The sequence below is a fragment of the Tursiops truncatus genome, chromosome 11 (assembly GCF_011762595.2).
Source record: "Tursiops truncatus isolate mTurTru1 chromosome 11, mTurTru1.mat.Y, whole genome shotgun sequence".
In the NCBI taxonomy this organism is placed as follows: Eukaryota; Metazoa; Chordata; class Mammalia; order Artiodactyla; family Delphinidae; genus Tursiops; species Tursiops truncatus.
Genome location: NC_047044.1, coordinates 70,810,726 through 70,835,925, shown reverse-complemented (window position 1 = coordinate 70,835,925; position 25,200 = coordinate 70,810,726). Strand labels below are relative to the sequence as shown.

At 34.5% G+C, this 25,200-nt stretch overlaps 1 protein-coding gene across 4 annotated transcripts in view; it reads left to right on the top strand.

The window, feature by feature from the left end:
* The window catches only part of CNTN1 (contactin 1), a 376,722-nt gene that overhangs the window by 118,991 nt on the left and 232,531 nt on the right, over positions 1-25,200 (top strand). For 2 of the 4 annotated variants that reach the window (XM_073788827.1, XM_073788826.1), the window contains one exon: positions 18,122-18,220. The exons of the other annotated variants lie outside the window; for them this stretch is intronic. The gene's annotated coding sequence lies outside the window, so the exon portion shown is untranslated. The remainder of the gene's footprint in view (positions 1-18,121; positions 18,221-25,200) is intronic. 4 annotated transcript variants of the gene reach the window in all.

Below are 25,200 nucleotides of genomic sequence, written 5' to 3'. Positions count from 1 at the left end.
GTGTGAGATGATATCTCATTGTAGTTTTGATTTGCATTTCCCTAATGATTAATGATGTTGAGCATTCTTTCATGTGTTTGTTGCCAGTCTGTATATCTTCTTTGGAGAAATGTCTATTTAGGTCTTCTGCCCATTTTTGGATTGGGTTGTTTGTTTTTTTGTTATTGAGCTGCATGAGCTGCTTGTAAATTTTGGAGATTAATCCTTTGTCGGTTGCTTCATTGGCAAATATTTTCTCCCATTCTGAGGGTTGTCTTTTGGTCTTGTTTATGGTTTCCTTTGCTGTGCAAAAGCTTTGAAGTTTCATTAGGTCCCATTTGTTTATTTTTGTTTTTATTTCCATTACTCTAGGAGGTGGGTCAGAAAAGATCTTACTGTGATTTATGTCATAGAGTGTTCTGCCTATGTTTTCCTCTAAGAGTTTGATAGTTTCTGGCCTTACATTTAGGTCTTTAATCCATTTTGAGCTTATTTTTGTGTATGGTGTTAGGGAGTGATCTAATCTCATACATTTACATGTACCTGTCCAGTTTTCCCAACACCACTTATTGAAGAGGCTGTCCTTTCTACACTGTACATTACTGCCACCTTTATCAAAGATAAGATGTCCATATGTGCATGGGTTTATCTCTGGGCTTTCTATCCTGTTCCATTGATCTATCTTTCTGTTTTTGTGCCGGTACCATACCGTCTTGATAACTGTAGCTTTGTAGTATAGTCTGAAGTCAGGGAGCCTGATTCCTCCAGTTCCTTCTTTCGTTCTCAAGATTGCTTTGGCTATTCGGGGTCTTTTGTGTTTCCATACAAATTGCAAAATTTTTTGTTCTAGTTCTGTGAAAAATGCCAGTGGTAGTTTGATAGGAATTGCATTGAATCTATAGATTGCTTTGGGTAGTAGAGTCATTTTCACAATGTTGATTCTTCCAATCCAAGAATATGGTATATCTCTCCATCTATTTGTATCATCTTTAATTTCTTTCATCAGTGTCTTATAATTTTCTGCATACAGGTCTTTTGTCTCCTTAGGTAGGTTTATTCCTAGATATTTTATTCTTTTTGTTGCAATGGTAAATGTGAGTGTTTTCTTGATTTCACTTTCAGATTTTTCATCATTAGTGTATAGGAATGCCAGAGATTTCTGTGCATTAATTTTGTATCCTGCCACTTTACCAAATTCATTGATTAGCTCTAGTAGTTTTCTGGTAGCATCTTTAGGGTTCTCTATGTATAGGATCATGTCGTCGGCAAACAGTGACAGCTTTACTTCTTCTTTTCCGATTTGGGTTCCTTTTATTTCCTTTTCTTCTCTTATTGCTGTGGCTAAAACTTCCAAAACTATGTTGAATAAGAGTGGTGAGAGCAGGCAACCTTGTCTCGTTCCTGATCTTAGTGGAAATGCTTTCAGTTTTTCACCATTGAGGATGATGTTTGCTGTGGGCTTGTCATATATGGCCTTTATTATGTTGAGGAAAGTTCCCTCTATGCCTACTTTCTGCAGGGTTTTTATCATAAATGGGTGTTGAATTTTGTCAAAAGCTTTCTCTGCATCTATTGAGATGATCATATGGTTTTTCTCCTTCAGTTTGTTAATATGGTTTATCACATTGATAGATTTGCGTATATTGAAGAATCCTTGCATTCCTGGAATAAACCCCACTTGATCATGGTGTATGATCCTTTTAATGTGCTGTTGGATTATGTTTGCTAGTATTTTGTTGAGGATTTTTGCATCTATGTTCATCAGTGATATTGGCCTGTAGTTTTCTTTCTTTGTGACATCCTTGTCTGGTTTTGGTATCAAGGTGATGGTGGCCTCGTAGAATGAGTTTGGGAGTGTTCCTCCCTCTGCTATATTTTGGAAGAGTTTGAGAAGGATAGGTGTTAGCTCTTCTCTAAATGTTTGATAGAATTCGCCTGTGAAGCCATCTGGTCCTGGGCTTTTCTTTGTTGGAAGATTTTTAATCACAGTTTCAATTTCAGTGCTTGTGATTGGTCTGTTCATATTTTCTATTTCTTCCTGATTCAGTCTTGGCAGGTTGTGCATTTCTAAGAATTTGTCCATTTCTTCCAGATTGTCCATTTTATTGTATAGAGTTGCTTGTAGTAATCTCTCATGATCTCTTTTATTTCTGCAGTGTCAGTTGTTACCTTTCCTTTTTCATTTCTAATTCTATTGATTTGAGTCTTCTCCCTTTTTTTCTTGATGAGTCTGGCTAGTGGTTTATCTATTTTGTTTATCTTCTCAAAGAACCAGCTTTTAGTTTTATTGATCTTTGCTATTGTTTCCTTCATTTCTTTTTCATTTATTTCTGATCTGATTTTTATGATTTCTTTCCTTCTGCTAGCTTTGGGTTTTTTTTGTTCTTCTTTCTCTAATTGCTTTAGGTGCAAGGTTAGGTTGTTTATTCGCGATGTTTCCTGTTTCTTAAGGTGGGCTTGTATTGCTATAAACTTCCCCCTTAGAACTGCTTTTGCTGCATCCCACAGGTTTTGGGTCGTTGTGTCTCCATTGTCATTTGTTTTTAGGTATTTTTTGATTTCCTCTTTGATTTCTTCGTGATCACTTCATTATTAGGTAGTGTATTATTTAGCCTCCATGTGTTTGAATTTTTTACAGATCTTTTCCTGTAATTGATATCTAGTCTCATGGCGTTGTGGTCAGAAAAGATACTTGATACAATTTCAATTTTCTTAAATTTACCGAGGCTTGATTTGTAACCTAAGATATGATCTATCCTGGAGAATGTTCCATGAGCACTTGAGAAAAATGTGTATTCTGTTGTTTTTGGATGGAATGTCCTATAAATATCAATTAAGTCCATCTTGTTTAATGTATCATTTAAAGCTTGTGTTTCCTTATTTATTTTCATTTTGGATGATCTGTCCATGGGTGAAAGTGGGGTGTTTAAGTCCCCTACTATGAATGTGTTACTGTCGATTTCCCCTTTTATGGCTGTTAGTATTTGCTTTATGTATTGAGGTGCTCCTATGTTGGGTGCATAAATATTTACAATTGTTATATCTTCTTCTTGGATCGATCCCTTGATCATTATGTAGTGTCCTTCTTTGTCTCTTTTAATAGTCCTTATTTTAAAGTCTATTTTGTCTGATATGAGAATTGCTACTCCAGCTTTCTTTTGGTTTCCATTTGCATGGAATATCTTTTTCCATCCCCTTACTTTCAGTCTGTATGTGTCTCTAGGTCTGAAGTGGGTCTTTTGTAGACAGCATATATAAGGGTCTTGTTTTTGTATCCATTCAGCTAATCTGTGTCTTTTGGTGGGAGCATTTAGTCCATTTACATTTAAGGTAATTATCGATATGTATGTTCCTATTCCCATTTTCTAAATTGTTTTGGGTTCATTATTATAGGTCTTTTCCTTCTCTTGTGTTTCTTGCCTAGAGAAGATCCTTTAGCATTTGTTGTAAAGCTGGTTTGGTGGTGCTGAACTCTCTCAGCTTTTGCTTGTCTGTAAAGGTTTTAATTTCTCCATCAGATCTGAATGAGATCCTTGCTGGGTAGAGTAGTCTTGGCTTCAATACTATTTTGAATAAAAGTGGTGAGAGTGAATATCCCTGTCTTGTTCTTGATCTTAGAGGAAAGGCTTTCAGCTTTTCATCATTGAATATGATGCTGGCTTTAGGTTTGCCATATTGGGCCTTTATTATATGGTATGTTCCCTCCACACCCAATTTGTTGAGAGGTTTTCATCATAAATAGATGTTGAATTTTGTCAAAAGCTTTTTCTGCATCTATTGAGATAACCGTATGATTTTTATCCTTCATTTATCCTTCATGTATCACCTTGACTAATATGTGGATATTGAACCATTCCTGAATTCTGGGATAAAACCCACTTGATCATTGTGTATAATCCTTTTAATATATTGTTGGGTTCAGTTTGCTAATATTTCATTGAGGATTTTTGTATCTATGTTCATCAGTGATATTGGCCTTTAATTTTCTATTTTTATAGTGTTTTTGCTGGTTTTGGTACCAGGATGATTCTGGCCTCAGAATGAGTTTGGAAGCATCCCTCCTTCAATATATTGGAATAGTTTGAGAAGGACAGGCATTAGTCCTTTTTTAAATGTTTAGTAGAATTCAACTGTGAAGCTGTCCTGGACTTTTGTTTGTTGGGAGGTTTTTTTTTTTTTTTTTTTTTTAACTACTGATTCAATTTCATTACTGGTAAATGATCTGATATCTAGGTATTTGTCCAGTTTTTCTTGGTTGTCCATTTTATTGTTGTATAATTGTTTGTAGTATTATCTCATGATCTCTTGTATTTCTGTGATGTTGGCTATAATTTCTCATTTTTCATTTCTGATTTTATTTACATCTCTTTCTCTCTCTATTTGATGTGTCTGGCTAAAGGTTTATCACTTTTGTTTCTTATCTTTTCAAAGAAATAGCTCTTTGTTTCATTAATATTTACTGTTTTTTTGGTCTCTATTTCTTTATTTCTGTTCTGATCTTTATTATTTCTTTTCTACTACTAACTTTGGGTTTTGTTTGTTCTTCTTTTTCTGGTTCCTTTAGCTGTAAGGTTATGCTGTTTACTTGAAATTTTTCTTGTTTCCTGAGGTGGGTTTGTATCACTATAAACTTTCCTCTGTGAGCTACTTTTACTGCATCCCATAGATTTTGGATCATTGTGTTTTCATTTTCATTGGTCTCCAGGTATCTTTTGACTTTCTCTTTGATTTATTCAGTTGTTTAGTAGCATATTTTTTACCCTCCCCATGTTTGTGTTTTTTGTAAGTTTTTCCCTGTAGCTTATTTCTGTTCTGATAGCATTTTATGGCTGGAAAATGTGCTTGATATGATTTCAGTCTTCTTAAATTTATTGAGCCTTGTTTCATGCTGTAGCATGTGATCTCTCCTGGGGAATATTTCATGTGCCCTTGAAAAGAATGTGTATTCTGCTTGCTATTGGATAGAGTGTTCTTTATATATCTGTCAAGGCTGCATAACCTAATGTGTCATTTAAGGTCACTGTTTCCTTATTGATTTTCTTTCTGAATGATCTCCCCAAGGATGGAAGTGGGGTGTTAAAGTCCCCTATTTTATTACTGTCAGTTTCTTTCTTTATGGTTTCTAATATTTACTTTATGTATTTAGATGCTTCGATGTAGGGTGCATATATATTTATAATTATTTTATCTTCTTTTGATCGATCTCTTTAGCATTATATAATATCCTTCTTTGCCTCTTGCTACATTCTATGTTTTAAAGTCTACTTTGTCTGATATGAGTATTGTTACTCCAGCTTATTTTCATTTCCATTTGCATGGAATTCCTTTTTCCATTCTCTCCTTTTCAGTCTGTGTGTCTTTAGATCTGAAGTAAGTTTCTTATAGGCAGCATATATATAGATCTTGTTTTTTTAATCCATTCAGCCAGTTTATGTCTTTTGACTGGAGGATTTAGTCCATTTACACTTAATGTAATTATTGATAGGTATGTACTTATTGCCATTTGTTAATTGTTTTGGGCTTATTTTTGTAGTTCTTTTCTTTTCTTTCTTCCCCTGTGATCTGATGATTGTTCTAGTGTTACATTTGGATTCCTTTCTCTTTTTTGTGAGTGTATTTATTGCAGATTTTTGGGTTTTGGTTATCATGAGATTTACATATACTAACCTATATATGTGTATACATGATTATTTTAAGTTGATGATCCCTAAAGTTCAAATGCATCTAATAACCCTGCATTTCTACTACCCACTCCATATTTAATGTTTTTGACATCATATTCTACATCTTTTTGTTTTCTATATCCCTTTACTTATTGTCGCTATAGTTGATTTTACTACTTTTGTCTTTTAAGTTTTGAACTAGCTGTAAAGGGGTTTACTTACTACATTTACTGTATATTTGCCTTTAACAATGAGATTTTTCCTTTCAAAATTTTTATATTTCTAGTTGTAGTCTTGTCTTCTCTGCTCAGGGAAGTCCCTTTAATATTTCTTGTAAGGCCTATTTAGTGGTGCTGAACACTTTTAGCTTTTGTTTCCTGTAAACTAGCTTTTAATCTCTCTTTCAAATCTGAGTGATGGCCTTTTCCTGAGATAGCATCTTCTGAGTCATTAAAATCTGATAAAAAAGAAAGACTCAGAAAGAAAATCTGGTTGAATTTATCAATCAATCAATAAGCATTTGTCATAACCTATTTTATGTAAGCTCTGTGTTAGATGCCCATTATCAGAAATATAAAGCATGGTGATAGATTTCAGGGAGTTTATGCGATAAAAGTAACTAACAACTTTTAACACTCACTATGTTGAAGTGCTATATGAGGTAAGTTTTTTTCATGTTCTTTCATTTAATTAAATCTCACAGCATTCCTATTATGGAGGCATTATTATTGTTATTTCATTTAACAAATAAAAATATTGAGATTTAAAGGGCTTAAGTAACTTGGTTATGGACAAACAGTAAGTAAATGTAAAACATGATACTAAACTACAGGTGTAAGAAATTAAAGCTTATATTTTCAACTATTAGATCCACCACCTCTCTCTTTACAACACATTGGGAAGGCAAGAAAAATATATTTGAAAAAATGAACAATGTAAGTTAGGAGAAAAAAATACTCTTTTATTTTTCTTTGTTTAGGCAACATTCTCTACTGTTAAGCAATACTTGTGAACTTATTAAATTGAAAAATATTATTAATAAGCATCTTCAGCAACTAGGGCTTTCCCAGTTTTAATGAAGAAGGAAAAAGCTTAATCAGTGAGAGTACAGAAATAGATGACACCCTGAAAACCATAAGTTAGATAAGTTAAAGCCATCAAGGCTCTTTCAACATCTCTGGCAGTTATCGCCACACCAAATTTGAACACATCAGCCTTAAACTACTAGAAATTTAGGAGCCAGCTAAGAAAATTATCAAAGGGCTGAAGAGAATCTCCCTAGAGAAAGTAAAGTTAAAACAACAGCTAAAGTTGTTAGAATTAATAGAAGTTAATCAGTGTTCTGTTTTAGGCTGAACCGAAGTGGGTATATAAGACAACAGAGAATTCAAATATGTCAGGGCATAGGTGAGGTTGTGGAGATAATAAAACTTCTCCACTTAAGGATAAATGAGTTTGGACACAAAATCAGAGCAGAATGTCCAGCATGAGTAACAACAGGTCAGTCTACTGACTGGTACAAGTTTGACAAGCTAGGGAGTCAAAATCTTGAGACAGAGATAAGTGGTGCAGATTTTTAGAAAGAAGATTAATACACAAGAACTCTTAGCCAAAGATCTAAAATAAATGAAACATTTATTCAAAGGCAAGCAGATCAGTTCTATCTTTTCAACTCTATCATAATGCCTGATAATTCAAACTTAAAGAATCAGACCCTCTAATATAAGCACACACTGTGTATTGATTCAGTCTTCCATGCATTCAGCACATACTTGGTACCCTGTGTAATAATCACAATGATGCACATCATACCTGTGATAAATGAAAGGTAAATGAAACAAATATGATCTTTGCTGTAGTAAAAATTATATTATAGTGGAAGAGTTAGACATTAACTAAACAATTATAAAAGTGTGTTTTTAATTATAATTTTGATCAGCTATAAAGGAAAGTTACTGAGTATTGCAAGAATGAATTACAGAAGGAAGTATCCAAGTTTGCAAATTGGTAAAGTAGAATATACAGCCTGAAAGACAAGTCAGTTAGCCAAGCAAATATTTGGGAAAAAAATTCCTGACAGAGGAAGAATAGTCTTAAAGTTAGGAAAACCAAGGAGTTGGCCAGAGTTGCTAGAATACAGTGAAGAAAGGGGAAAAGAGAACACGATGAAGCTGTAGGGTTGGCTAGAAACCAACAGGACATTATATACTATGTTGAAGATTTTGAATATTATCTTAATTGTAGCTCAGGAAAACACTGAACACTTTTATGCCAGTAAACAATATGATGACATTGACATTTTTAACATATCATTTTAGATGATCTCACTATGTATTTTGTATGGATTAGACAGCAGCAGAGTAGATATGGGGAGCTCATCTATAAGACTGTTTCAATAGTCTGAGAGATGATGATAGCTTGAACTTTGTTATTGACAATAAAGACAGGAAAAAGTAGATAGATACAGTATATAATTAGGCAGTAGAAAAGAGGGTTGAAGCTGTAGGCTTTAAGCATAAATAGGATGGTGTAGGGTGATGTCATTTACTAGGATAGGAAGGACTGGAGATGATCAGATTTGGGGGAAATATTGGGAATTCAGTTATCTAAGAGTGAGATATAACCAAGTAGAACTATGAAGCTGATGTGTTGAATTTCAGAAAAGATTTCTTGCCTAGAGACAAAATTTGAGTTCATCAGCATATAGATAATCTTTCAAGTAAAAAGGTGATATCTCAGTTTCTGGAATGAGTAGATTAGTAGATGATAGTACCATTTCCTAGCACAGAGGAGAAAAAGGAAAACCAAATTTAGAGAAAGGAAGTCGAGTTCATTTGTGAACTGTCTGAGATAAACATCAAGTACAAAAGTAGGCTGATGGGTCCGGAGTTCAGAAAATAAATTTTGGATGGAGATATAAATTTAAATTCAGTATACATTATCTGTCAAGTTATGTAAGTACATAAGGTACAGTTTATATCATTTTTATTAATGATGACTGTTTTTAACAACTGTCTTGCAAAATCCTGAAATTTAAAATGGTCTCTAACACTGGGCTGGCTCCAACAGACCACTGATTCTAAGTTAGATTTTGACCTATAGCCCATGTCAGTGAATATTTCCCATGTCAATTAATATTTTTCGAAAAAAAAAAGGGCCCAAGTCATGTTAACTGGACTGGAAAAAAGGTGCTTTTGCATTCATACCTGCATGCCCCAAGCCAGTTTTTTTCCCTTCTATTTCATATACTTGTTTTTCTTTGTATTGTTTATTTGGATTATTTTTCAAACATAATTTTTACTGGGTCATATGCTAGATAAGAGTTTTGCATCTGACAGCTTTGCACCAAGGGTCAGTCTAGATCATATGTTATTCTTATATTTAAATTAAGACTTTCAATCCCTATGTTCAATCAATCATCTATTTTTAATTTAAACTCGTGTATTTCAGTGAAGTGTCACTTTTTTCATAAAGATCCCAATACCCACTCCCTACAACTAAAATATTAGTTATATTTTTAGATACTTTATGAGTGCCTCTTCAAATTAATAGGACAAATGTCTCTGATAAAATATTTTCCAGGAAATTACAGTTGCAAGTTTAAAGATAAAACTCCTTATGAAGAAGCAAAGTTGATTGCCTTATGCAATGACTGTATGAAAACCAATATTTTACAAAAGGACTTACTGGAATATTAATATCCTGCTATGAGATCTAGTTTTGGTAGAAAAATAAAATGCATTGCAAAGTATTCATATAAAAAAGAACTTATACAAAATTACCTTATTAAATGAAAGTATAACAGTTACATTTTACATTGAACCTATGGTCAAAAAAGAATAGAAAGAGTGTGAATAAAAGCCTCTGTCCAAACTTATTTCTGAAATGATTTTATATCTAGAGAATTCTACAGCACTAGACATTGGTTTTTAAAGGTTGTGTAAAAATTCAGGTGAAACTAATCTAGGATGTTAGCCTGCAGGACAATAGTTATCTTTGTGGGTGGTGGAGGATGGAAGGGAGAACACAGGGACTCTGGGCTCCTAGTAATGTATTGTGTGTTGATCCGAGTGTGGGTGACATAGTTGTGCCAGTTTGTGAAAATTCAACAAGTTGTATGATGTTACATGTACACTAATGTGAAATATAGTATACTGCCATTAAATATTTAAAATATTTGTATACATATGCACATCCACATATACATACACAATGTAAACTTCTGCAATATAATCATGATATGGTCATTTTTAAAATACATCTATTTAGAAGTTTTTAATTAAGTACTTTTTAGTGATAGTGAGGCAAAACTTGTATAAAGTCCATAAAAGGAGTCTGTGTTTTTAATGGTTTAATCAAGTATTGTAGTGAATGTATGATTTATTTTATTGTTGACATTTATTCATTTGTGAATTCATACAGTAAACCTTATTTTTCTAAACCTTCTTAAAGGAGTTACTTACTGGTCAAGTCATTCTTTTCAAAAGCTCACAACTCTTAAAGACCTAAGAAAGTACACACTTTTCTTGAATAAAAGAAATTGAGACATAATGAAGTAAATCTAAATTGCCTTGAGACTTGATATTTATTTAGACCAGACTATTTTGCAAATATTTAAATTTGTTACTAGAAAAAAGAAGCAGGATTAAACTTGTAAAATTCTTTTCTAATGTGTATCTAGAGATACATACTGACATGTTCCCAGAGGTGTTCAGTGAATCTCATGGGATAGAACTGGTTGCTGGTATCTCTGACTTGAAGTTAAATATGTCTTCTTCCAAGAGTATTTAGTCCCTTAAAAAGGAAAACTGCTTCTCTAAAAGTAACTACAATTAAATAGGGATTATTATAATTATTTAGACTTAAAAAACTTCATAGACTTAAAAAACTTTGTTATATTTTTCAATTATATCTGTAACCATTAGCAGAAATCTTATTAGGTTCATTTTATATGCAGGTTAAACTACAGTTGGGTGATTTGTATGAGACCTTGGAAATCATTTTGGTATATTAAGCTCTATATGCTAACTGAAATACTGAGAAAATGTTGGGTATATTAATGGAACTAAGAATTCTTTAATGTTGTATGGACAATGTACAAATCTATCAAATTTTGGGACATGTTGGGATACCTGTTCCCTACAGATATTTTCTTCTTTATTTAACTGAAAGATGTGTGCCCACTACCAGCTTAATAAATATAAATATATGCAAATAAAATTCTCTATACCCTCCTTCCCAATAATACCCTTCCTCCTCTCCCCAGAAGTAAGTACAATCCAGATTATGGAATTTATATCCAGGCCTTAATTTTCATGTATCTTATTTACATATACCTTTAGGCAAAATATAATATCATACCATTTGCTTATTTTTAAATTTTATGTAATTGGAATTATGATATATGAGTTCTGCACTTTTTTTCCTCAGCATTAAGCATGCAAGCTCCATCTATGTTGATGGTTGTAGCTCTATTTTGTTCATTTGTTGGTGAATTTACAAAAATATTGTTAAAGGATATTACAGCGTAATAACCCTGAGCTTTGGTCATGTGGTACTTTGTCTTATTCTTTAATCTATGTACCCTTAAGAAAGTTACTGAAAACTATTTCAGCCTGTTTTATTACCTATTGAAAGGGATGGTAATGTCTTCTTTATAAATTAGTTTAGACATAATTACATACTGTGCATTTGGAGATAAATATATAGATATATAAAATATTATGTATTTGGAACAATGATAAATGATTTTTCTTTTCCATATTTTAATTTTTTTCTCTTATTTTTAAAACAAGTAGTGATTACCAGACATACTTGTTTTGTATACTTTTAATACAAAACTCACTTTTTGCTGGTCTTCTGGGCAGAGATGGAGAGAAAAGCAGAGATGGAGAGAATGCATTCTGTTAGGACTGTGGTTCTTGGAAGCGGTTCAGCAGCTTGATGTGGTTTAAGGTGTGAATTGTGAACTTGGAAAATCTAGATGTGACTTCAGTCTTACCTGTCATTGGTCATGTGACTTGGCCAAATTTCTTAGCCTTTCTTTGAGCCAGAGTCTTCATTGATAAGTGGAGGTAAATGTTACTTATCTCACAAGAGCTTTGTGATGATCAAACCAAATAAGTTTATTAAAGTACTAAGCATGTTCTAGCCTTATAGTATACGTTTAACATATATTAGCAGGTTCCCCTTCTGTAGTCAACTTATTAATGATGTCAAGATATTTATTTAATGTAAGGCTTTTATGTACATTTTCTTATCTACATCTCAGTGTTTCATCCTCCACCTTCTTTTCTCTGTACACCTTCAACCCTGAGTTGCTTCCTCCACTTCCATAGCTTAAACAATCTGGCTACTCCCAAACCTATTTAGTGAGCTATAGCTTCATTATCCAAGTGTCTACTGGAAGTTCTATAAGTGTCCAATTCTTTACCAACTCTTCATCTTTCTTCTGGTTTGTCTCTCCTTTGTTTCATTTAATATTATAATCTCATTACCTCACCATCTTCTCATAATATCGGTGGTTCTTCTTTTCTTCTTCTTTATTTTTTTTGGATAAGGATGAGGGGAGAAGGACACTGAGTGACTCAAGCCCTAAAGTCCTAAAGTCTTCCATGATTTCTCCCTGTCTCTTAATCCGACTTAGTCCTACGCGCTAATGTTTAAATATCTCTAGAATATTCCTATCTCTGCTTTGTGCAGGCCCTCATCACTTTTGGTAAACTAAAATCATATCCTATTAAACACATTTTTTATTCTGGTTACTGCATCCAATCTATCCTCTAGCCACAAAATTTAGTCATTTTACTCTCTTGGTGAAATCTTTAAATATCTCTTTCTCTGTAGAATAGCTTCAAACTCCTTCCCAGATTAAAAATGTGGTATATAATCATGATTTTAACAGTTTTTAAAAAGAGTCCTATACTATCAGATTTTGTATAATTTTGCCTCATCACCTGACAAAATGTTTATTGTATCCAAAATTGTCATAATATAGATACTTCAGTTTCTCAAGCATATCATGTGATGTCCTGTCTCTACAAATGCATACTTTTCTCTTTACTAAAAATGGCTTTCCCTTCAAGCCTTTTCTTCAAGACTAAGATTTTGGAGAATATAAATTAATGTTTCTAAAGTCCTTACTGTGTAAGAAACTGTTTTAAGTGACAAAAAGACATTGTAATATTTGAATTTTCTAATAACTCTGTGATGGCAATGAAATTTCCATTTAGAGATGAGGAAATCAAGGCAGGATTTAAACTCTCATCTGGATGACTATAAAAACTGTGTTTTTAATTATTATTCTGTAAGCCATTTATTTAATTCTTATAAAAAGAAAAAGAGATAGATATTTAACTAGATTTCTACATGATAAAACTCATGCTCATGGAGTACGGGTAGCACAAAAAAGGTCACATGAACAAGACCCTATGGTGCTTTCCTGCAACAGATCCCTCCCCCCATATTTTCTCCCTGCCTTTTGTTTGTAGAAAAACTGTAGTCTCCCAGGTATCCCCTGAGTCACAAAGGCCTGGCTCAAGAATTAATGATCGATGAACATTGGGGTACATGTGTCTTTTTGAATTATGGCTTTCTCAGAGTATATGCCCAGTAGTAGGATTGCTTGGTCATATGGTAGTTCTATTTTCAGTTTTTCTATGAACACCCATACTGTTCTCCATAGTGGCTGTACCAATTTACATTCCCACCAACAGTGCAAGAGTGTTCCCTTTTGTCCCCACCCTCTCCATCATTTATTATTTGTAGATTTTTTTTTTTTTGCGGTACGTGGGCCTGTCACTGTTGTGGCCTCTCCCGTTGCGGAGCACAGGCTCAGCGGCCATGGCTTATGGGCCTAGCTGCTCTGCGGCATGTGAGATCTTCCCGGACCGGGGCACGAACCCGTGTCCCCTGCATCGGCAGGCAGACTCTCAACCACTGTGCCACCAGGGAAGTCCTGTTTGTAGATTTTTTGATGATGGCCATTCTGACTGGTGTGAGGTGATACCTCATTGTAGTTTTCATTTGCATTTCTCTAACAATTAGTGATGTTGAACATCTTTTCATGTGCCTCTTGGCCATCTGTCTGTCCTCTTTGGAGAAATGTCTATGCACTATTCACAATAGCCAGGACATGGAAGCAACCTAAATGTCCATTGACAGATGAATGGATAAAGAAGATGTGGTACATATATACAATGGAATATTACTCAGCCATAAAAAGGAATGAAATTGAATCATTTTAGAGATGTGGATGGGCCTAGAGTCTGTCATACAGAGTGAGGTAAGTCAGAAAAAAAAAACCAAATACCATATATTAATGCATATATGTAGAATCTAGAAAAATGGTACAGATGAACCTATTTGCAGGGCAGGAACATAGACGCAGATGTAGAGAACAGAAGGGTGGACACAGTGGGAGAAGTGGAAGGTGGGATGAATTGACAGATTGACATATATACAGTACCATGTGTGAAAGAGATAGCCAGTGGAACTCTGCTGTATAGCACAGGGAGCTCAGCTTAGTGCTCTGTGATAACCTAGTTGGGTGGGATGGGGGGGTGGGTGGGAGGGAGGTCCAAAAGGGAGGGGATACATGTATACATATAGCTGATTCATTGTGTTGTACAGCAGAAACTAATACAACATTGTAAAGCAATTATACGCCAATAAAAAAAGAATTAATGATCAAAAAGATGTGAACAGGTAGTGACAAAAGTAGCAGTTGAACTAGGAGAACTGGTAACAGTTTAAACAGTAAATCAGCCATGTGGCATTCACAGAATCTTTAGTTCCTCCCTGATATACCTAGATAACAGTATCTGAAACATATTTCGTGAGTTTTTTAACAGATGCTAACACCCCCACCAAATGGAAGAAGTTAACTACTTGATGACCTTGACCTACTGGAGCCTGAGGATTGATAACGTTAACCCCTGTGACACTGCCCTCTTAACTCACCACCAACCGATCAGAGAACTGTGCACGAGCTGATCACATACACCAGAACTCCCCTCCTTCACCTTGCCTTTAAAAATATTCCCTGAAACTCATCTGGAAGTTTGAGTTTTTTGAGCATTAGCTGCCCCAGACTCCTTGTCTGGTGCCTTACAATAAATGCTGCACTTTCCTTCACTATAACCCAGTGTCAACCTTGGCTTTCCTGTGCAGGGCAAGCAGACCGAAGTTTGGTTGGGTAACAAATTGAGGAAGCTTGAATTTAATTTCAAATTTGACAAACATTAAAGCCCATGTTAGTTCTATTTACCACACAGTTTCTTTAAATAGTACCCCCTCCATGAATCATTTCCTAATGCCCCATGAGCAGTTGGTGATGCCAATATTTCTTCTGCTTCTATGCCTCATATATAACACTTATCTATCGGTTACTTAGCATACAGGCACAGTATACTTTAGTAATTACCTCATTTGCATACCTTAACGTGTATCAGAGGTAATTATATTCATCACTCTGTATCTACGTCTTTTCTTGTTTTCTTCACTAAAGCATGAATACCTTGGGGGCAGCCACTATATATATTTGTCTTCCTAGCATATAGTACAATTTGTTTCATACAGAAGGTACATAATAAATATTTTTTGATTGAATGAATGTGTTATGATTAGGGGATGACTATGTTATGGGTAGGACAGCTTGAGAAAAGAGGAAAGAATATCTTAAATCTCAGAGAATAAATGCAGTCTGCTCCCACAACCCTTGAGTTCAGGAATGTAGAAACTTTGGCAGGCTAAATTATTTTCCTAATTCTACATGGCATTATGTATTCTTATAGTGGATATAAATTATGCATTTTTCCAAATGACAGGCAGGATAGGTATATGTCTTAATAGATATTGCAAAACTAGCAGAATAAATATGTTTGATTTATTCACACATTTTGATTCATTTTATTGACCCTATTGTACATTACAGAGTTCACTCCATATTTTACATGCATTATAACTTCAAAATATTGGAAATCCTCTAGATCAGCAAAGAGATCAAATTCATCTAAAAGACCCATCTCTGTTTTCCATCCATTTGAAAAGATTTGTTAAGTGTGTTTCTCAGGCATAGCCAGACTTCTGGAAAGTGGAAATTGGTACTTATTACATTCTCAGGCTTCATCTTATCTGGGAGTACAACTGATTATTTTTACTCAGGTGTTTCCCTTCAAGGTTTACTTGTTGCCCCCACTCTGATTTCTTAGGGACTTACTATCTCCATAGCTTTTCTCATGCCATACTCTTCTCTTCTTTGCTGACTCTAATCTTGGTCTTTTCTAGGTTGATGGTGTGTGTGTGCAAGTGTGTGTGTGTGTGTGTGTGTGTGTGTGTGTGTGTGTTTCATCTCTCTCTTCACCTTTAAAACAATTGAATCTGAAAATTCACCAAGTAGATGAAAAGTTGCCATCACCGTTTTAGACTTGGATCTTGGATATTTGTATGTGAGAAAAGATATTGTCTTTCACTCATAGCAGAAGAAGAGAAGGACAAAGCTAATGCTTTTCCTATCCACCTAGTTATGCACTATTGAATTATGTCATTTCAGAGAACTTAAATTTCCAATGCTTACGTTTGTGATTATTTTTGGTTTTGTCAGCAATCTATATCTCCTAAATGAATGTACTCTATATCCTTATACCTAAATGAATGTACTCTATATCCTTATACATGATAACTTAAGTTTCAAAGTTTTCAATTTTCTACTATTTTTAAAACAGATGTTATCTTCATATAAAATTGCTTCTCTAAATGATTAAATTGATACAACTCTTGGCAGGAAATTAATCCTTAGCTATACCTTTTGTAATTTTTAAGTGTTTGAGATCTTCTGTATAAAGAATAAAGAATATTACTCTGATAAATGGTCTTCTTATAGTTTAATTTTATTATTTAAATTTTATTATGTATATATGTAAACATACAAAAAGAATCTGGCTTGGACAAAACAAAACATTGCGGAATATGGAATATATAATGTACATAGTAATTGGATAGTTAATTTCTCAGACACCTTTAGAATATTTTAGCATAATCTTTATCAACTAGGTGCACCTATTTTCCCAATGACCTAGCAGGGATTATGCTCTTACTGCACTTGGAAGGAAGAGCCATCTCCCTGAACATCCCTGAACTCCATTGCTATTGTCATCAGGGCTCCTACTACCCTCTCATGCTGGTATCAGTTGTTACTGGCTTATTGACTGCAAATCACCATTGAAGAGGCTTTGGAAAGACATGGCATTAGGCTTCTAAATGATCTCAATAACATCAGTCCTCTTTGGTGGATAAAGCTTAATTCGTTTTTACAATTAAGATACTTTGGGAAATAGACAAACATTTCTTGTACATAAATGCATTTGGTATTTTACATGGATCTCCCATTATGGTAACTTTTAAAAATATTATACTACTATGTTTTCTCCTGATGAATATTAGCATAATAAAAAGCACAATTTGTTTTAAAGCTTACTTTTTTGAGGCAGTGAAAAAAGACTAGTAGAAATCATGGCGTGTTCTTGGGAGCTTAAATTCAGAGAGAAAGGGCTCTCAGAACTACTGACACACCCAGAGCACAGGTGCTCATGATCCAAAATAGTTAACAATGATGTACCCACTATGATGATTAAAAAAAAAAGAAATCCTCTTCCACATTATTGAAATAAAAATTGTTTTTAAGTTAAAGTCTTCAAAGAAATGTTATTCAAATGAGCCCAGATAAAAACTTCTATGATTTATACCAATACACCATTCTTTTTTTTTTTTTTCTTAATTTTCCGTTTAGCCCTGTTAATTTTCCCGAGATGGTAGGAAAAGGTCAACTCTGTATATTTCACTTCTAATATAAAATATTCAACCTAAACCCACAGAAAGTATGTATTTTGAATAAAAGAAAATAGATGCTATAGCATTTCTGCGGAAGAGTCCAGTTTAAACATTCTGCAGTATGCAAATGCCATCTCGTTTATGTGAATGTTTTACTCGAGTGGATGCTGCAGGGTTGGAGGCTTCTGCCTGTGATTTAGGTTGTAATTTTATTTGTGGAAATAAACCAATCACGTACCTCCAATCGTCTTAACGATGAGGTGATCAATAGCCCATTACTGGATAGAACAGAGGCTACAGGAAGTGCATTGAAGATTTTAATGCATGAATTATGCATGCGGTGCTCATTCTTTAGTCTCCAAACAGAATGACGGGGTTTGTGAAGTCGCCTCAGATAGTTTCTTGCATTAAGTGACTGCAGTGAAATGCTTAATATTTTCAGGCATAGAAGCAGCGTTGACTCTAGCCAGCTGAATTTGGATGTAAATCCCACAGCACAGAATGCTTTATTTGAAAGTATTGCTATGTAGAGAGCCAGCTTTACTGTCATCTAACCTGCTCTCCCCAGAAGGTTGGCTGAAGGATGGGAGCGGCTGTGCCTGCCTCTGAGGTCACAGCTTGAAGTCCTTTTAACTTGCTTTCTGCTGCAGGAGAGAGACGTACTGTGGTGTGACTGTCGCTGCATTCATTCAAATGGACAGCTTGCAATAAATACTATACACAGAACGTCAGATAATTCAGCATATGAGGTAAGTCCGAGGTTTTTCTCTAGGTTAGTAAATTCCAAGGGAGAATGTGCTGAGTTAGGAAAGGGTGATGCAGTGTTAGTAGGATTGACTCACACCTCAGTATTGCTATGCGGTGTCAGGGTTCTCAATTTTTATGTTAATTGAAAGCTGATTTTATTTTATATTTTTGACAAGTTGCCGTAGGGTATTTTATCTTGCACGCAAAAGCTTTTCAAGAATGTACCAGAGCTCAGATGTGTGTCTCAGATAGACAGAAACCTGCAAACTGGGGAGGGGCAGCACTGAAAGTATGAGCTGAATCAATAAAAAATTACCTCCTGTGGAGAAGTTTTAGCAGGGCTGTGGTATTCCTTTGGCTCCTATTATTTCCTTAATGTCAATAATTTCAAATTATGGTAAAAAATGTTGGTAAACACCAAAAATGCTCAATCCTTTCCCCAGAAGCAGAGGAAAGCACTGAGGTACTCAAACTCAAATACTGTGTTGCATACAAATGGAACAGATGGAATTAAAGTAATTTGGACTAGCTTGTCCTTGAAGGAAGACCTTGTTGTCAGAAACAAAACAGTTTGACTTCTACCTGTAGTGTTTTGGGTTTTTTTCCCTCTTGTCCAGAATGCCTTACTCCAAAAAGAATGCATAGATGTAATATTTTGAAATTTATGCCCCCATCCACCAAAAAAGTTTTCTTTCCTTCTTGGTCTTTTAAAAATTAAGCTTATACAATTGCAGAACCCACTGTATAAAAGCCAAATAAAATTTACAAAAACTCTGCAAAACTGAAAAATATAGTTCTATCTACTACTATATTTGCCAGTCTTTGTGAATTAAAGCTGCTTGCTTAAATATCATGACAAATAATTAATAAATATGCAGATAACGTGCAGTATGATATAAATTCCTAAACCTTTCTTTAGGGTAGGAAAATAGCATTTAATAAACATTCAGCAAGAAACTCTAGATATAGTAAAAATTTTTAAGGATGCTTTTCAACAGTACATTTATACTATTAGTATATATATGTATACACATATGCATAGATGTACATATATGCATACATACATATATGCACTATAATATATAATTTATGAAACATAATATATGCAATATAACAGGTATATCATATAAATTAGATAATATAACATTGCCTACTTCTCAAGTATGTTAATTGATGCTGTTTTTAAAAATTTGTTTGCTGAATAATCTACCAAGAACCAGTAATAGATAAGGCCAGTATTTTTTGTAAAATAAGGATTATTATTAAAAAATAAAAATTAAAAAAGGAAATAGAGTAATGATAGTAAGACCACAGGAAAAATACCCTTCAAGCATTTCACAGTACATTTCAGTTCTGCTACAGTGTTACTCCTCTGTTACTTGGCTTTCCTGTCAACTGTCTGGTGGTGGTGTGGCACTGCGCTCCCAGCACTGTAGAATGTGTTTTATGAGGACACTCACGTGTGAGTTTTTACTTAGGGAGGGGAAGAAAGGGAGGATAGGTAACTGCCTATATGTCTTAGAGGTCTCCCGTTGCTGAGTCATGGCATTCAGTTCTGCTTAAATGCCTCCTGAATGAGGTGGCCCCTTAACAGCTACTAAAATGGAATCTAAAAGAAAATGAGAAAGAATGGAGGGAACAGAAACTTAAAGGTATTTATTACCTAATGACATACTAAATTCTGAATAATGAGTATAATGGCAGTGCTACTTGTTGGAGCTGGCTGAGGTGACAGTAGAAGAAAAGCCCCCATGATGGGTGACAAGATCATAGCAGTGAAATTAATGGACCAACTTGGGGAGATTGTATAGACAAAGGGTTCTATGTAACATTGCACTTGTACTTACCTAAGCCTCTTTGTCATTGTTCTAGTCTCAACCCAGGCCATTAATCAGTCTCACTGAAAATATCTAATGGTTTTGATAAAGAATATTTCCCAGGTCGTCTGATGGGAATCTGGAAAGAGATGTGCTCAGTTCCCAATTCCCACATTAGTTGCAAATAATTTTTATAGGTTATCAATTGGGAGAAAATAACAAGAGATTAATGAGAATATTTGAAAATCAACCACAATATATGAGTTGAGACACCAAAATGAGTTTAGATAATGATTATTATGGCAAAGTATAATAGTATTAAATTCAGTTGGAAAGGAAACTAAAGATATAAAAATGGTATAATAAAATGGAAAGAAGGAAAATGGAATGAAAAACCTATATAGTAGTGAAATATCAAATGTAAAATTTTTGAAAGTGAATTTAATCCATAGTTGATATATATTATTTATGCCTCTAAAATCAATTTATAAGAATTCTGAAATATTATGATTCACTAATATAAGGTTTTGTAATTTAGCTTAAAAATGAATTTTAAAGGTGACTTAGAGTGATAAATCAGTTGAGAAGAATATTTTAAACTGGTAAACAAGCAACTTTCTTATAGAGAATAAATATATATATTAATAAGGGATGTTTTCACCTACATTATAATAAATCTAAGAAGAAAACTGTATCTCTATCTATACTATATTCAGCATTAAATAAGATTATAGAAAAGTTATGAATCATTTATGGAAGATTAGAAGAGTAAAAGATGAGAGATGATATGCCCATTTTCCAAACCTAAAACACACATACGAATTGATTAAATCTGAGTTTACATTTATAAGACAAGGTAATCCCCTATAGGGTTCTTTAGTAAATAGCCCTGATGTGCTACAAGCTTTGTAAAATACACAGAAAACTTTTTTCAAGTATGAATTTATAACAAAGAGTGATACCAAGAGATTTTATATTCTTTTCTCTTACATTGGAGAAAACGATAAAATTAGTTCCTCCTTAAAATATTTTCGCTAAGAAATTATAGTTTATGAAACATTTTCCTTTTATATATGCTCTTAGGAGTTGACACTGATGAGTGTGTCTTTTTTTTTTTTTTTTTTTTTTTTTTTTTTCTGTACGCGGGCCTCTCACTGTTGTGGCCTCTCCCGTTGCGGAGCACAGGCTCCGGATGCGCAGGCTCAGCGGCCATGGCTCACGGGCCCAGCCGCTCCACGGCACGTGGGATCTTCCGGGACCGGGGCACGAACCCGTGTCCCCTGCATCGGCAGGCGAACTCTCAACCACTGCGCCACCAGGGAAGCCCAAGAGTGTGTCATTTTAATATAGCTTCATGCATGTTTCACCAATTTATTCCCTCTGATTATAAATATACATTTTACCCAATTATTTATTGTTTCCTAATCACTTTAATCTTACAAGACAACTCAGTGTAATGAAGAAGCATTTATTAAGGTCTTCTTGTGTGCTTTTTCTAGGTACTCACTGTAGATGCAAAAAAAAGATGAAGGGCTATGCTTTCAATAGAACAAATAGTTCAAATGTAGGAAAAAAATTAGAGCATAGCATCAGGCAAAATACTTGGTTAAAAGTTTTAGTGTCACAGGAGAAAGGGGGAACCAAGCTCAGAAATGTTAAGTGGAGTCCAGGAGAAGAATGTGCATACAGGGGTGGAAACAAAAATCAATATTATATATTCTGGTGTCAGGACTTAAATAGAGGAATTGTATAGGTGTAGGTGAGAATAAACAAGGTAGGAGCAGGTTGTTAAGAACTTAACCAACAGAATAACTTGCTTAGACATGGGTCTTATAGTTATTGGGTACTCACAGACATTATTTAATCACACTGGAGTCATTTAATGCTAAAGATATTTCTAATCTCTGAATCAGATGAATTCTCAACATTTCTTTTTAATGATTGTTAATCCTGAATTGAATATTGTATTAACTATATATTTTTTTCTGTATTCTAATGCTTTGCCTTGCTAACCCTGGAGGGACTGCACCTCCCAGGGTGAGCTAATCACGGGAGTTAGTAAGCCACTGGCCCTCAAGTTCCCTTTTCAAATGCAAACCAACCAATCCAAAGCCCTGCCTTCAACCTTCTTATTAGAATTCTCACATCAAGACAACTAGGTACAGCCCCAATGCCCCAGAGCTACCTAAAATAATTCAAACTGGCCAATCCTAAATCCACTTTTATCTTGCCTCCTTCCTGAGAAAACCATAATAAAGGCTCTTGCCCACAGTTACCCTTTTCCCTCTGCCTCTTGACCAAACCTGCACCCCATGATTCCTTGTGTGTCCCCAGGCATGTCCCGCCTTCTCAGGATCTGTGAATATAACAAGCTATATTTTTCAATGACAGTCATCACCAGATCTATTGGCCTTACCATACCTAGATAACAATAAAACATATTAAAATAAACATGAAAAACTTATCAACATCTTTTTTAATGTTAATTAACATCAGTAGAAGTATTACATTCCTAGTATTTAAAATAAATCAGTCAAGTCTTTCTGAAATCATTATCTTTTTATTAAAATGCTATATTGTTAGCACAAGTTCATATACCTGAAGCACAGTGAGGCCAAACAAACCTAAACGTCGGAGTTTGGAGCAGTGAAAGGTTAATTGCAGGGCCATATCAGGAGACGCATGGCTCATGTCCCCAGAAACCTTGAACTCCCCAAAGGGTTTTAGCAAAGCATTTTTAAAAGCCAGGTGAGGGAAGGGGATTGCAGAGTGTGTGATCAGCTTGTGCACAGTTCTTTTGTTTGGCTGATGAATGAGGTAACGGCTGTGTCACAGGGGTTAACATTATCAATCCTCAGGCTCCAGTAAGCTTGGGGGCTATGTGCTTATGGTCTTCAAACAGTTAATATTTTCCATTTGGTAGGGGTTTTTCACATCTGTAACACAATTCAGGAAATGTGCATCCGATACTGTAATCTACATACTCCAGAGAGGAGCTAAAGCAGAGGATATGGGGGGAAGGCCTGTCCTGGGAAGGCCCCATAAGTGTCCTGCTCCATTACATTATTATTTTGAATATAAGAGTAATTTCTAACTGAACCTCCTGTAAACACAAGCTTAATTCTTTTCTAAGTTGTGGTTGATAGAGGAAGGGTATTACTCCAGAAATATGAGTGGACAATTAGTTTTTAGTCTCATTACAAGGTACGTAGGTCTAAAGTTTTAAATATTTTCCTGAGTCCACTTTAACTTGTAGTATGTTTCCTCTGCTACATGAAAATAAGCATCTACCTCATCAAGCAACTAAATCAATGCCAAGGGAAAATGCCACCTTATGCTCCTTAAATATCAAATTCTGAAACTGTAATAATCAAATGCTAATGTTGTTTATATAGCCTCTTTGGCATCCAGTAGGCAACTATAACACACATCTTAAATAAAAAATATTTCTGCTACATTAAGCCTAAAAATTTGAATTGAACTGTCTTGAGAATGTGGTGTTCAAGGAAAGGTTTTTGGTAATCAGTGAATGCAGAACTTTGGAACAATGGCAAATGCACTTAACCACAGGACTAAGAAGAGTTGAGCCACACAGAAGTAGTGTGCAGAAGAAATGTATATGAAAAGACATTAGTGATATCTTTCAGTAGTGCATGCTATTCCTTCAAAACATTATGATTAAAAGAAGCTGAGAAAAGTAAATGACTTTAAAGCATAGAAGAATTAAAACATTAAATGCATGTTTGAGCATTTTGGCTTTTAACTTCCCTATCTACTCCAAGATTGTGTGATTATAAGTAACTATTGCAATCACAATAATCCTTTAAGAGATAAACTTTTGATAAAGAAATTCAAGTAGATAATTGGAGACAATTTAGATTGGGAACAGGTTAGAAAAGACACTAGTCATGCTAGCAGATGGAAGGGCAGCAAGGTAGGTGGCTGGGAGAGAATCTGGAGGCGGAGCTGTGCCAGAAAGAACATAGGAATTTAAACAGATGGAAGATGATATAAAGTTGGCAACACGAGAAGCTGGGTGACAAACAGAAGAAATCTGTTGAAGAACTGGGTGAGCAGGAAGCCAAGAGGTGAATTAGGTGGACTAGTGATAAACTAAATAGGTCAGTATGAGGGCACCCAAGTTCCAGAATAAATAGGTAAGAATAATGGAAAACTGCAATTTTTCCCTTTACTTGAACGTAGGAAATGACTTTTATTATAATTTTTAAAGTGCTTTGAAACCATGATGAACACTGATCTTCTACAGAGGAACAGTTTTAGTAGAAAATTCTGAGATGTTTACTACTGAGGAAATGTATTCTGTGAAATTATCATGAACATAAAATTTATTTATTATTTACTAGTTTTGTGTTTCCTATAATTTGAGTTCTGGCCCTGGCTTGGAGGATTTGGCTGGAAAATAATACTGAGAGGTAATACCTGTAGAGAATAAGAACTTTAATCCTTACCAAAAGAGGATTTATCAGACTGTGGAAAATCTGAACATAATATTATCTTTAGAAAAATTTCTTATGTTGTACTTGCCTGTTAAAAGTGATAGTAGCTCTGTCTCAGTGAACATTAAGAAGATGATTACAAGTCATTTTGTCTCATTTTTGTCTTCGGACTTATCTATCCTTAAATCACTACATTCATGGACAATTATCCATGCTTACAAACACTTGGTAAAATTATATAACATAGTTAAGTACTTTAAAATTTTATTTGTCATTATAGACAAATATAAAAGTGCCGTATACAGGAACATTTGTATGAGAATCTTGGCATTATGTCTATCTTGATTGATCTTCAGATAGATACATGGGTTCTAAGTGCAAGAGACACTGCCATTTGCTACGTTTATAAATTTAGAATTAACTCCACTCTTTCCTTTTGTTCTCCAATCTAACCTCTAAACTTATTTTTCTGATACATCAACTCTATTTCTCAGATATTTCTTGCTATCTATTTTACTAGCCAAAGTCCTTATGCCACTGTGTCTAAAACTCTTATGTTTATTGCCAGCATAATTATTTCTAAAATATCTGCATTCCAATTAATCCCCCACACAGAGCAAGGATCATTTATCAACAGTTGTCTAGACTGTATGACTGTTCTTTTGGAGTGATGCATTTAGTTGCAACTTCAATCCCTTGAATTAAACT